The sequence below is a fragment of the Protopterus annectens genome, chromosome 12.part0 (assembly GCF_019279795.1).
Source record: "Protopterus annectens isolate FY-2018-M chromosome 12.part0, PAN1.0, whole genome shotgun sequence".
Taxonomy (NCBI): domain Eukaryota; kingdom Metazoa; phylum Chordata; order Ceratodontiformes; family Protopteridae; genus Protopterus; species Protopterus annectens.
The window spans coordinates 775,119,848-775,134,224 of NC_056746.1; the positions used below are offsets into that span (position 1 = coordinate 775,119,848).

The 14,377-nt window shown below is 40.4% G+C and overlaps 1 protein-coding gene across 1 annotated transcript in view; it reads left to right on the forward strand.

The window, feature by feature from the left end:
* The first annotated feature begins 1,224 nt into the window (after positions 1–1,224).
* The window catches only part of SCNN1B (sodium channel epithelial 1 subunit beta), a 1,718,819-nt gene continuing 1,705,666 nt past the window's right edge, over positions 1,225–14,377 (forward strand). The window contains exon 1 of the mRNA XM_044089820.1: positions 1,225–1,348. The gene's annotated coding sequence lies outside the window, so the exon portion shown is untranslated. The remainder of the gene's footprint in view (positions 1,349–14,377) is intronic.

Below are 14,377 nucleotides of genomic sequence, written 5' to 3' on the forward strand. Positions count from 1 at the left end.
AGGGAACTATTTGCATTTTGCTTCTTTCCTTCCATCCAGGTTTCTGCCTAGTGTTACCAAGTTTTGCTTATATATATTTTTCACACATGTTGAGATCTACATGCACAATATAAAATAAACAACAAGAGAAAAGTTTTATGCTTTTTTGTGCTGTTCAGACTACAGAGAAGGTTATACGCAAGCAAGATGTGTATGCCCAGGCACATCCCTGGGTATGGGCACACTTTCTGAGCATGTGACTAGTACTGGTTCTCTTCTTCCACATATGTTTGAAAGGTACTCATTCATTTACTTCTACAGTGTAGCCAGAAGCCACTTGCCACTGGAGTCTTGGATTTAAGTAATAGTTTGTTTCCGGCAGGGCAATAACAGAGCATGTAAGTTGCCAATGGCTCACTGTTTTTTCTTTGGAGAAGGGGGATATATTGCCCATTTTATTTATTTATTTACTCTTTTTTCATTGGGTTATCCCCACTAAGCATAGCCTATTTCTGGGGCAAATAGCCTACCTCTGGGGAGACCCAAGTGAAGTGATATTCACATTGGATAGAGAGAGTGCATTTGCTCAGTATACCAGACACTGGATCTTTCACATCAATATGAGCTGCCAGTTAATGAGCCAGAAAGACCTTGATTTAATATCTTATTCAGTCAGAAGCATCTGTCCATGTTTCACTACGGTCTTACTTCTGGAAAAATGAATCCATGCACCTATTGTAGGGGCAGAACTCTTAGTCTTATCTTCCAGTTGCAATGCTGAGTGTACCACCTATCAAGCCACTGCTGATGCACAATGAATTAATGAAAGATCCCCAGTATTAACTGTGGAAATCCACACTGTACACTTTAGCTGTACAAATCAGGGTGCAACCAAAAGTCCCTAAAAGTATTCTTGTTCAGGTCCTGTGCATTTGAATTCAGAAGATAAAGTTTCCATTTAGTCTACAATGCTTATTTGGTAGCACTATATACCCTCAAAGAAGAGAAGAAAGTAAATATAATTAAACTATACATACAAAAGGATCCCAAAGAAGACAAGAGCAAATACAGACAAAGGAGGAGTACTGAATTGCAACAATGGATAAGCTAAATAAAAGATCCGATTGACCTTCCGGCTGCATCCCACATTTCAAAAATTACCGCCCTGTTTGATGGACACGCCCACTTTGTTATGTCAGTGCGTGCCCCATCGCTGGTATCATCTTTCTTTAAACACTACACACTTTCCCCTATCCCTGTCATATTTTTTCCTTGTTGGAGTGGTAAGCTGCAGTCAGTTTTGTTCCTTGACATTTTGAGTAAAGGGTTCGCATTTTCTTCTGGACTGACTTCTGCGGGTAGTCGATCGGTATGTGTCCTCTCTTTTTCCATTTTTGTCAGGTCTTTCCTAATTTTATCGATTTTTTCTGTTAAATCACCAAGGATCATAGTCAGTGAATAAATGCCAGACCATAAGAGTGTCAGACTTATTGTTCAGGGAACGCAAGATTGTGTGCGGGAGCGCAAGGTTACTTTTTTGTTTTATTTTATGTTTCCCCTTCCCCTGGTAATGCAATTGTTTTTATTATTTTTCTGTTAAATCATGAAGTTTATTGTCAGTCAGTAACGCCAGACATTAGAGTTGATTAGTTCTTGTTCAGGAAGTGCATGTTGAGTCACACCTAATGGGATCGCGGTGTGCCTTTTTATGTTTTCTCGACCCTCGTAATATTTAGCCTTTTCCAGTTAATTTAAGATTATTGTCATCCAGTGCTATGTTGCCGCACACCTGCCCGGATCGCGATGTCCCTTTATTATTATAGTATTATTATTTGTCTGACTTTTGTTATACGTAACTCCTTTCTTGTTAAATCACTGATCTTATTGTTAGGGATTAATGGCAGACATTAGCGTCTGAATTTAGGAAATGCATGTAAGTGCACAGGTGCACAATTTGTTTCTGTCGCTCCCAATAAGATGATTTTGTGGTAAATCTCGGAAGATAATAGTCAATAATGCCAGATATTAGAGGTGATTAGTTCTTGTTCAGGAAGTGCGTGTTGTGGCACACCTGATGGAATCACGATGTGCCTTTTTATTTTTCCCGACCATTGTAATAGTATTAAAAGCTTTTTCATGTTAAATCACTTTAGATTATTGCCAACCAGTACTGCCAGACATTCGAGTTTGAGAACGTTTTTATTGCTCAGGAATTCACACTTGTTACACGGTGCTTCTATAACGTGATCGCTCCTGTCCTTTGGAATAAGTAGTATTCTCTGGTAAATCACTGAGGATTATAATCAGTTAATACTGCCAGAGTGAAATGTTGTACACACTGATATCATCAAGTATAATATAAGTAAATGTCTGCAGCCTGATTGTTTGTACATTCAAGTAGTGTCACTTGGCACTAGACGTCACAAGGAGTACATTAATAAGACTGATAGAAGGAGTTTTTCATGTTTTAGACTGGTGGAGTACACCCGCTAGACCGACTACTATAAAAATGTTTTTTTTTTATCTTCACCTTAGGTGGGGTACTTTTATCATGTGTTGCCTCACATGAATACTGACTGGAGTGCTGGTTGTAACCTCTCATCAGAACATTTCAGTAGTAAAACTATTTTACTGTCCAGTGTTTAGCCAGTATGTGACAGAGGACTTTATTTTCTAGTTTGTATTGTGCGCAAATGATTACAGATTTAAGTCTGAGAGTGCCCAGTACCAGGAACCCATAACCTAATGCTAATGGTGTGATTGGTGTTATGTGCCCCTATTGGCCAGTATGTGCCTGCCATGAAACCTAGCAGCCCTGCGTCAATACAGTACTGGCCGGCCAGTGTTCAGTTGCCCAACATGGAATACCTGGGAAAGCAAAGAACAGGGCATCTGTGACATTCAACCAGGTTTTTGAGAAATATGCCAGTAGATGGGACAAAGAAACTATTAGTTTGGAAGGCACAGTAAGAAAGATGAAGTCAGGAAAACCAGCATGCTCAAGTGAGGTCACAGCAGATATGACAAAAATGCTGGGTGAGACAGAGGAGAAACAGCATTTGAGGGTACTCACAGTAGTGTGGATAAAAATGTGTATCTCAGATGACTGAAAAATAAGCATACTTATGTCAGTGTTTAAGAACAAAGGGCACATTTACAACTGTGGGCAGTACAGAGGTATCAAAATCTTGTCACATTGCATGAAAGTTCTGAAGAGAGTGATTGATAAACACATACACAGAGTAGATGAAAGTAATTTGGGAGATGATAAACACGTATGCAAAACAGTTAAAAATAAGATGGGAGATGAGAATTTCAGATTCAGATCAGGATAGAGCAAAATTGGCCCAATGTTTGCAGGGAGACAGATAGATGAGAAGAAGCTAGTGCTGAGGAAGGAGTCCAAATGGGCATTACGAAACTTGGAGAAAGCATATGATAAGGTTCCAAGAAAGCGGATTCGGGCAGTCCTGCAGTGGTTCAAAGTCCCAGAAACATTGATGAAATTAGTGCAAGCTATGTATAAGGACCCAATGTCTCCAATATGAGCAGTGTTCGGTAAATGGGTGTGGGTGTGTAGCAGGGTTCATCTATGAGCCCACTGCTGTTCATACTGATGATGGAATACATTAGCAAGTACTTGAGGTGAATTTATAAGCAGACTCTGAGCAAAAACTTCAGCAAAGGACAGGAGAATGCAAAACAAAGCACATGGGATGAAGCTGTGTACAGATAAGACAGATGTAATGGCAGCAAATAGCAGACTTCCAAAGAAGCTGAGAATTGACAAAATAACCGAACAGGTTAACATCTCCAATTATCTGACAGGGGTGGTTAAGGAGATCGGAGTTCAGAATGAGGATGTCAAAGCATGAATCAGAGGTCTGCAGCCATCTTGCACAGAGTGTTAAGTGTTGCGTATGACCCCAAAATGCTAAAGAAGCTGAAAAATAAGGCATGCAAAACAGTGAAGCAACCAGTAGTAATGTATCACACAGAAACCTAGGCAGTACAGCTAGAGCAGTTGAGAAGCTGGATGTAATGGCGATGAAGTCGCTCAGATGGGAGGTAGGATGCACACTGTGGGATAGATGAAGAAATTAGGACATAAGGTCAAAATCCAGAGTAGCTACAATTGCAGGAAAAGGTCAAGCAGAATACAATCGATTACAGTGACTCAGGCACATGTGCATAAAAGCCAGAAGACAATATGGTGAAGAAGAAGTTTGGGACGGACAGGAAGAAGACAAGAGAAAATGTGGTCATCCAGTAGAGGCGGACGGATTGTGTGTGAGAGAAGAGCTGTAACAGTCAGTAATGGGTGAAGAGGGCATGAGAGTGGCATTGAATCAAGAGAGAGATGGCAACAGTTGGTCTGACACCACAACCCCATGTACAGAATGGGAAGAAGGGGGCTGGTGATGATGATGGCACTATAGTCTTGTTCATCATAGTATCACTGTAACTGCTATATTACATTGTCCTTTGTGCAGCATGCAGACACAATCCCTTTATGCTATATCAATAATTCCCTCACTGGTACTTGGAGCAATGAGCTCATCTAAAATTAGTGCTATGCAGGTGAGCTCTTGTTGTCTTTGAATCCTAGCCAGTATCCCTTCATACCACTTATCACCTAAACTAAAGTCAGAGCATTCCTACAACCACCCTCTGGCTTTAGAACCCTTTCCTACACTATATAATTTGATGACGGCTTCTGTATAACCCCGTGAACAACTCACTTGAGAAAAAAAGAGGTTGTGATTTAATGGTGTATACAGAACTTTTTAAATAGTACAGTACATAAACACACACCCAAACACGCACAGTATCTTCTGCATTCACACACTTGGACATTGTGCTTTCACACACACACTGTTCATTCTCTCATGTATTGGTAACTCTGTCATACATACACATACAGTCTATTCTGCAATCACACACTCAGACATTCATCGCTAACTGGCTCATACACACGCCTTACACAGTTTCTTGTGCATTCACACACAAAGGCATTTTGCTTAGACACACACACACACACACACACACACACACACACACACACACACTGTTCATTCTGTCATGCATCGCTGTCTTTCTTACACAAGCATACAGAATCTCTTCTGAATTCACACACATTCTGCCTTCATGCATGGATTCAGGAACCCACATGCAATCAGAACGAGAAAGACACTCATCCACATACATACACACACCGAAACACGTCTGGCATACCACTCAACCATATATTCTTTCGCCGGAAAGTCTGGATTTAGGGCAAATTTTTTGTTCTGTGTTGTATATAGTTGTTTACGGGCAAAAGTTGCAAGTTAGAAAAGGATGGGCAGTGCTATGAACCATACCTCTGAACTGTACATATTTCCACAGTGTCCAGATTTTTGCCTCATATCTTTGGTCTGTTTCTGTTAAACCTGTGTTTTTTGGCAAACAGTTAGTAATTCAGTGAAGTTGAAGGAAAAAATAAAGGCCAGAGAATTTTCAGACTTCATACCCTTTAGAAAATTCATGCTAAATTCCCACTTCTCAGCTGTCCAGATTTTTGCAGAAAATCCAGATTTGTGCCTCATATTTTTTAATCTATTCCTCCTCAAAGTTATAATATTCTTGATTTTTATGGAAAATCATTGAGGACTTTGGCCAGATTTTTTATGCTACGAGGTTGAAAGCTATGCACCTGTCCTATCAACTTTCTAAGTTTAAGAGCAATATTTAAAAAGTGTCCCTATTTTTTGGATATTTGTCCCCCATTATTTGTGGCATTGTCAAGATTTTTTGTTCTAAGAGGTTGAAATGTATGGCTATGATCCAGCACCACCCCCTCAGCAACAGCCCCCCCCCAAAAGGCTTTACTGTAATAAACCGATTGATAGGATCGCCTTATTACAGTAAGATCTCTATAGCCCGCTGCTCTTAGTTGCAGTGGCAGATGCTAGTTAAAGGCTAAAAAGAACACCCAAAAAAATAAATAGAGCACATCATTGTAATAAGCTGATCGATAGATTGTAATAGATCAGCTTATTACAGTTAAAGCTATAACCCCAGCTGTTTAAACAAACAAACACACACACAAAAAAACGGATGTTGCTTCTTGTGGCACACAAACCAGATGGCCCAATACATGACATATACCCGTCTCTCATATACACGCATACACAGTCTCTTCTTCATTGCCACACTCAGACATTCTGCTGTCACACAGGGGACTGTTCATTCTCTCATTCATCGATAATTATCTGGCATACCTGGCATACACACACACACACACACACACACACACACACACACAGTCTCTTCTGCATTTGCATACTCAGACATTCCTCGCTAACTCTCTGATACACAGGCATACACAGTCTCTTCTGCACTCACACACTGACATTCTGCTTGCACACACGCACTGTTCATTCATTCTCTCATGCATCGCTAAAGCTCTGTCATAGACACACGACGCATACACGGTCTCTCCTGCATTCACACATACACGCACATATTCTGCTTGCACACATGCACTTTTGACTGAAAAAAAACCATATTTTTTTAGTTCTAGCCCGGAGTTTTCCTTTAAGCGATTACCTGACAAAATTTCAATCCCCTCCAAACCCAGAGAACACACCTGCCTGTGAAGAATTGTACATAGAAACACTGTACAATAATGTTAATAGATGCATTGAGACAGCTGTGGCTATCAGAAACAAGCCCTGAACAAACTCACAAAACAAGCCTGCCTGGTGGAATCCAAACATAAGCAGATTTTAGAACAAAAGGAAAATGTCACAGTTAAAATGAAAGAGTGCAACACTAGGCAGGATAAAAACTCCCTAATCAGACTAAACAAACAACTAGAGGGCAAAGTAAGTCTAACAAAGCCAGTTTTGAGATAAAGATAGCTCCCCCCAGGTGAAGGACAACCACAAGGTTTCCTTTAGCAATGTCTGAAATCCCAAAGGCAATAAAAAAGCATGCAGAACTGATTGTTAGTGGTGCCACTTGCATGGAGCCAAAAATATATGTAGCAAATCTGATGACCAACAAATTCAGCTCCAAATTTATCCTCCCACCCAGCCACTGGACACCCCCCCATATAATACCATCAAACATAAACCCCCCACTTCCAATTATCACTTAGGAGCAGGTCCTAAATGCACTGTCTAAGGCTAAGAACAATGAATTGATGGGTCCCGATAAAATCCCAGGATGCTTCCTAAATAACCTGAAGTATGACCTTTCTGAACCTCTGGAGTCACCATTTAACCACAGCCTCCAGACAGGCTTTCCACCCCATGAATGGAGGACTGCAGTTATCATCCCTCTGCACAAGGCCAGTCCATCAATAGACCCAGGAAACTACAGAACCATAAGTCTGACTAGTCTCATATACACATCATAGAAAGAATTATCATGGATATGATTAATAATGACATAGAAAACCTTCACACACTGGATCCAACACAGTTTGGCTTTGTCAAAGGCAGGTCACACTTACTCAGCTGGTGGACTTCTTTGAAAAAGTCACCAAGGCAATGGATGAGGGAAAAATGGGTGCACACTGTTTACCTTTACCTGGCTAAGGCATTTGATACAATATCATACTTGGGCATTGTAAACAATCTCACCGAATTAGGCATTACACTTTATGATGTGTGCTAAATAGCCAGCTGGCTTTCAGATAGGACCCGAGTGTTAGGACAGAGAGACCACTTCCATAAAAATGCCAGTGACCAGTGGAGTTCCTCAGAGATCTGTGCAGGGCCTGCTCCTTTATGGAATTTACTTTTCTGAAGTCAAAGCCAATGTGAAAAGCCTCTGGCTGACCAAATTCGCAGATGACTGCAAACTAGGAGCAGTTATATTTATTTTATTTTATTTCATTTTACATTTGCTGACCGGGATAGTCCGACCGGATGCATGTCCATTTTCAGCGGAGGCCCGGGGAGAAAAGCTCCAAGGGTAAGCAGATACAGCATTACATAATACCAGCATTACATATTACAAACAGACTATTTACAGAGATTACATAAGTAAGCAAGTTAAACAAGTTCCACAGGTTACAGTTAATCCTGAGCAATAGTCAGGATTAAATTAAATTACACAGTAAACTGGTTAACAGATTTTTACACATTCTAGAGAGAGTTAGCCAGGCTTGATACATTGACATAGCCAGTTAAGTGCTATAAAATCCCCACAAGACACTAGCATCCTACAGAAAGGTCTAACACCCAAAAAAAACAAGAATTCAGAGTATAAACAACATGTCCTATACTGATTGCCTCAAAGCCCTATCTCTTTACTTGGTTTCCTACAGGCTGTTGAGAGGTGATCTGAGCCTGCCATATAAGGCATCCTTGGATCCCAGGCTGATGGGCCTTTTGCTCATCTGCAAAACCAGTAGCATTAGAACTACTCGATCTAGGGACTTGAACCTTGCTTGCAACAAAAATAGGACATATTGGAGGAACAAGTATGTGTCACTGGGAATTCTCCTCCTCTGGAACAGGCTTACTATCCATGTGAGGCAGAGTTCCCCCCTAAACCTATTCAAGTATATCCTGGACCAGTGGATGGGAAATTAGAAATCTGCTCCCATCTAACACCTATGCCTCCAATAGACAGAGGCATTCTGAAAATCATATCCTCGCATACACATAATTCTTAAAATAACCTCTAAAGCTCAAACAACTTGTGAGTTACATTTGGTATGCATGGCTAGGCTTATAAACACCCCAACAGTAGTCAACCTAGTTTACACCTATGAAATATGTACATGCTATTTTATGCAGTTTTTAGGCAGGTGCTAAACTGCTGAAGCAAATGTTCTGCAAAAGTGCACCTAGAAATCTTTGGAAGTTATGGAAACCAAAATGTAGAAGTGTTTAGATGGCATCCTTGTTTAGAAAAGGTGAGCATATTATGTTCTTTCCCCCCATTTTTAAAAAGACACATTTACCTTTTCACTGCCTGCTGTTCTGTGAAAATAAGCTGCTCTAGCCACTGGAAAGATAACACACACACACACACACACACACACACACACACAGTCTATCCTGCATTCACACACACAGACATTCTGTTTGCACACACGCACTTTTCATCCATTCCCTTATGCATCGCTAACGCTCTCTCATACACACGCATGCACAGTCTCTCCTGCATTCACATTCTGCTTGCACACAAGCACTTTTCATTCATTCTGTCATGCATTGCTAACTCTCTCTCATACACACACACACACACACACACACACACACACACACACACACACACACACACACACACATACACAGTCTATCCTGCATTCACACACACAGACATTCTGCTTGCACACATGCAATTTTCATTCGTTCTCTCATACATTGCTAATGCTCTCTCATACACACGCATACAGTCTCTCCTGCATTCACACACAGAAATATTCTGCTTGTACACATGCACTTTTCATTCATTCCCTCATGCATCACTAATGCTCTCTCATACACAAGCATGCACAGTCTCGCCCACATTCACATTCTGCTTGCACACAAGCACTTTTCATTCATTCTCTCATGCATCGCTAACGCTCTCTCATACACACACACACATTCTGCTTTCACACATTCACTGCTCATTCTCTCAGGCATCGCTAACTCTCATACACACACACACACACACACACACACACACACACACACACACAGTCTGTTCAACATTCACACACGGAGCCATTATGCTTTCACCCATGCATTCACTAACCCACATGCAATCAGCAGGAGAAACCCAACCATACACACACACACACACACACACCAAGGCATGCTCGAAATACTCTATACCATACAGATTTTCGCACGAATGCCCTGATTTATGGCTCATATTTTTTGTTTGTGATCCCCCAAAAAATTGTTTTTTCTAGGAAATCGGGAGCAATTTATTAAAGACTGAAGCTACAAAATAATGGCAGACATTTGACATTCAGGCTTCCTAATCTTCAGAAAATCTAACCTAATCCAAAAACTGTTCTTCTCGCAACTTTCTAAGTTTGCAACAGCAATATTTAAACAATGCCCATATGCTTTTGAGTCTTTATCCAGTTTTCTTGCTCTAAGAGGTTGCGAGGTATGAGACCAATTGTATTAACACTAAAAAAAAATAAATAAATAAAAAGCTCAGCTACACTTGCGGTATATTATGCTATCACCTTACCGAAACAGTGCAGGTGGTGTTAGTTTTCAAGCACTTCGGCAGCAGTTTCACTAAAGGCAGTACTGGCTCTGATAATGTTTTCAGCCCTGAAGGAAACTGTGGTCATTAATACAGTTCCACAATGTGTTAATTTTTAGCAGCTGTTTACCAGGCAGGTGTGATAATGTCTATGTCACAGTGTGGGCGGAACATCAGGACAAGGAACTACTGATTTGCCTGTGTCAAAGGTACGTCATCAAGTTGGTGACAAATTCCACCAGAAGGAATGCAATACAAAAGAACGGGGGATGGGCAACCCTATACTACGCTTAGGTAGGGGAGAAATATAGGACTGAAAAACTTATTTGTGCATTCCTGTAACAGCAGGTGGCCAGGCTGATTATATGAGGGTAAAGGAAAACTAGCTTTTGAGTTTGAATATGTTGGAGCCCGGAGTTTTCCTTTAATATGCATAGGAGAAATGCCAGTAAGCAGGATTCTTCAATCAGAATAGAAGCACAACTTGCACAAATACAGCACAGGCAGTGCCTAGAAGACTATGCCAGTTAACAAACACAGATATATTTTTTTTTACTTTTATGTGAGTACTAGGCCAACTGGCATTAGGAGCATTGTTCTAATTACATGACTATGCCTCCAGTAACTAGGAATTAAAAGATGTAAGAGAGCAGGCATGAAGGAGTGGGAGAAGGTGATGTGGATCATCATTTCAGCTAACCTGAGGGAAAATTGTTTGCCTTCCTTAGGGCAGTATAGTCCCTGGTAGGAAGTTGTGGTGGGGTTTAGCTTCAAACTTGCTTGCTGGTACCAGCTAGTCCCTGAGCCTGAACATGGTAGGCTACCGTAGAGGTGTAGCTCTCGTAGTTACTTCACACAACAGCTGTCAGAGTGTAGAAGAGACTTGTCAGGTAAACCCCTTCAAGACATACACTGCTGATTATAAAAGCCAGTAGGATTTGCAGTCCTTGTGCAAACTGTGAGTTAGGATTGTAATAGAGTTATGAAGATGGAAATGGTAAGGAGCTATGGGTCTGTCAAAGCTGACAACAAACATCTATTCCATTCCACAATACTTTTATACTTTTCAAGGAGACCAACCATGTTATAAACTTATAGTAGAGCTTTTCAAACATCTGTGTGGATATGTTATTCCTGAAAATTTACAGTGCCCTGAACATTTTTAAAGTCAGCTTTGGTATTGTTGGATGTCATTACAATTCTTCAGTTTCACTAAACACTTCCAGCTATGATCTCCTTCTTATGCTTTACTTCATGCAGTCTTTTACCAGACGAGTTTAAGTTGACTTACATTCAGGGATCTGTTGGATAATAATCTGGAAATAGTGTTGTGGAATGCTACCAATGTGTTAAGAGATCACACAGGAGTCTGTTTTATGACACAATAACAAATAATTTTAAGAATGAGTTTGATTTGTTATACAGCTTACAAGTCAGTGGGCCTACTACAAGCACCAAGATCACTGTCTCACAGCCAAGGAGTCCAGCATTTTATAAATCATATGACCGGCCACTCAAAGAGAGTGCAGCACCAAGATCACTGTCTCACAGCCAAGGAGTCAAGCATTTTATAAATCATATGACCTGCCACTCAAGAGAGTGCAGCTGCTTTGTCTTAACACATAGTAGAGCTTGAGTAAGGAGTGTGCCACAGCTGTATGGAGAGAGTAGGAGTTGTGGGAGTGTAGTTTTGGGTTTCAGGCAGTGACCATCAGAGAATTTAGATTTAGCAAATGGGAGCGAGCTTTCGGGTTATGGAACAATTGGACACCAGGTTGAGGGAGCAGGAGTGGAGTTATGTTTAGAGACTGATTAGGGGCTTTAGGGTTAAGGAGAGGGAAGTGTAGTTTTAGGTTTAGGAAGGGATCAGAGACTTAGGTTTAAGAAAAAAGGAGTTGGGGCTTTCATTTTAGAGAGGGGTGTAATATTTTGGGTTAGGTAGCAATGGGGAAATGTAGGGTGTAGTTAGGAGCAGTAGGTCAGGTTAGGGACTAGGTGGGTTTTCTGGGTTAGAGGTTGGTCTCTGGTAGGGCTATGTAGATCAGTAAGGTCAAGTGATGGGAAGGTTAGATAAGTAAGACTGAACTAGTGGGAATTGGAGGGTCTATATTACATAGTCGAAGTTATGTAACTTCAAAACACCTAATGGTCAAACCATTATGTTTGAAGTTACATAACTTTGACTACCTAAAAATAAAAACACAACAGACAACAAAATAAACTGTTGTAAGCAGGGGGGCAAGACCCCTGCACCCCCACACTCCCCGCTACTTAAATATATCAACTCCGAGATCGCACCACATTGAAGTGAATGTAAACCTTCGCCTATGAAGATTTCCATTCACACGCTCTAACTTTTACAAATTTGAGCATATGGTCTCGACCATATGTGGTTCGGGCTTGTAAAAATTTGATGACGTGATAGGAACCCGGAATTGGAGCACTTATAACTAGAGCAAGTGACACGTGAACACTTGTAGTAGATGCCAGTTTAGTCTTGCGACCATCGATGCTTTGCCAATACCCACACTTAGGTGGGGATCTTTATCATTATTTCGAATGTTCAGTTACTCGAATCCCTAAAGGCCTACACCAAAATATTGAACCACAAGTACACCAAACGTGAAAAACCGCAAAATTCAAAATATTGAATTTCCATGGTTGGCCAACTTCACCTCCTGCTGCATACTACCTATCCAAACAAAATAAATAATCTACACTTCACCCATGTGTACACTTCACCCATGTATCCCCTGTGCTAATTAAATGTGCATTACAGACAAATGTATGTGAATGTGAACAAACAACACCCAAGTACGAAAAAATTTAATTATGTATCTATTGGGCTACACAAATGCATTACTATATATGCACTTAACTTAACCCTACTTCTAACCATAAGGTCAGTATCTATTGCACATGCATGTTAAATGTATTACTATAGATGCATTTAACTTAACCCTACTTCTAACCTTAAGGTCAGTATCTATTGCACATGTACGTTAAATGTATTACTATATATACACTTAACTTAACCCTACTTCTAACCCTAAGGTCAGTATTTACTGCACATGTATGTTAAATGTATTACTATATATGCACTTAACTTTACCCTACTTCTAACCCTAAGGTCAGTATCTATTGCACATTTACGTTAGTTTGCTGTACAGGATAAGGGAATCTCCTACTGATGTTTTACCTTAGTAAACATGATGTGGCCAACTATGGAAATGTGATACTGTAAATGTTGCGGTTTTTAATGTTCTTTTAACTTGCGGTTTGATATTTTGGTGTCAGCCTTTAGGGATTCGAGTAACTGAACATTCAAAATAATGATATAGACCCTTAGGTCGTACCCACTTTTTTTCAAGTAGGACTACACTAGTTACCCCCAGGGTAAATTTGAATGCACCCATCCAGTCATATAGTTTCTCTTTCATGAATGAAAATGCACCATGCTGCTTAACCTGCAGCTTATTCCAAAGATGGTGGAGGTGCTGCATGATGACAGTATCACTCCATCATGTTCTATTTCTGTTCTGTGTTGTATGTTCTAATGTGCTGGTGAAAATTTATATCCTGGTTCTGCGGTTTGATAAACTATTTGTCTTATGGAGATACAGAAGACAAGCACAAGAAAAAATGGTTTCTACACGTGTGTTAGGTGAGGCACAAATTGCCTCTTAGGAATCTATAAGATACTGAGGAAAGGGCTAGAGCTTCATGATTGTTTTGATAGCTCAGCTCTTTAAGCATGAAATCTTCACAGTAACACTTGTTACTCTAGTTCTCTAGTTGTTGGCATGTTGAGTGAGTCCTGAAGGGAGCATTGTACTGTATAACTGGTCAGAGCAGTGTTGACTGTTAAAGAACAAAGACGTATTTAGATTTGAATGATGAACCCTTAGCTGTTAATTCTCCTAAGTTGAAGGATTTTTTTCTGATTACTATTGCCACATCATGACTGAAGGAGATGGAACTGTTAAGATAGCCATGTCCCCACCTACATTTTCATTTAGTGGTGGAGGATTGTCTGTACTATATGTTGAGCATAGGGGATGTTTGCCCAGTAAAACAATACTGCACTTTTGCACATTTAATTTAAGCCCTGTTTCAGTACAGCAGCTATTCAGAAGGCCGAGTTTTTTGGTACAGGTGTCAGATGGGATCTTAACACCACACAGTC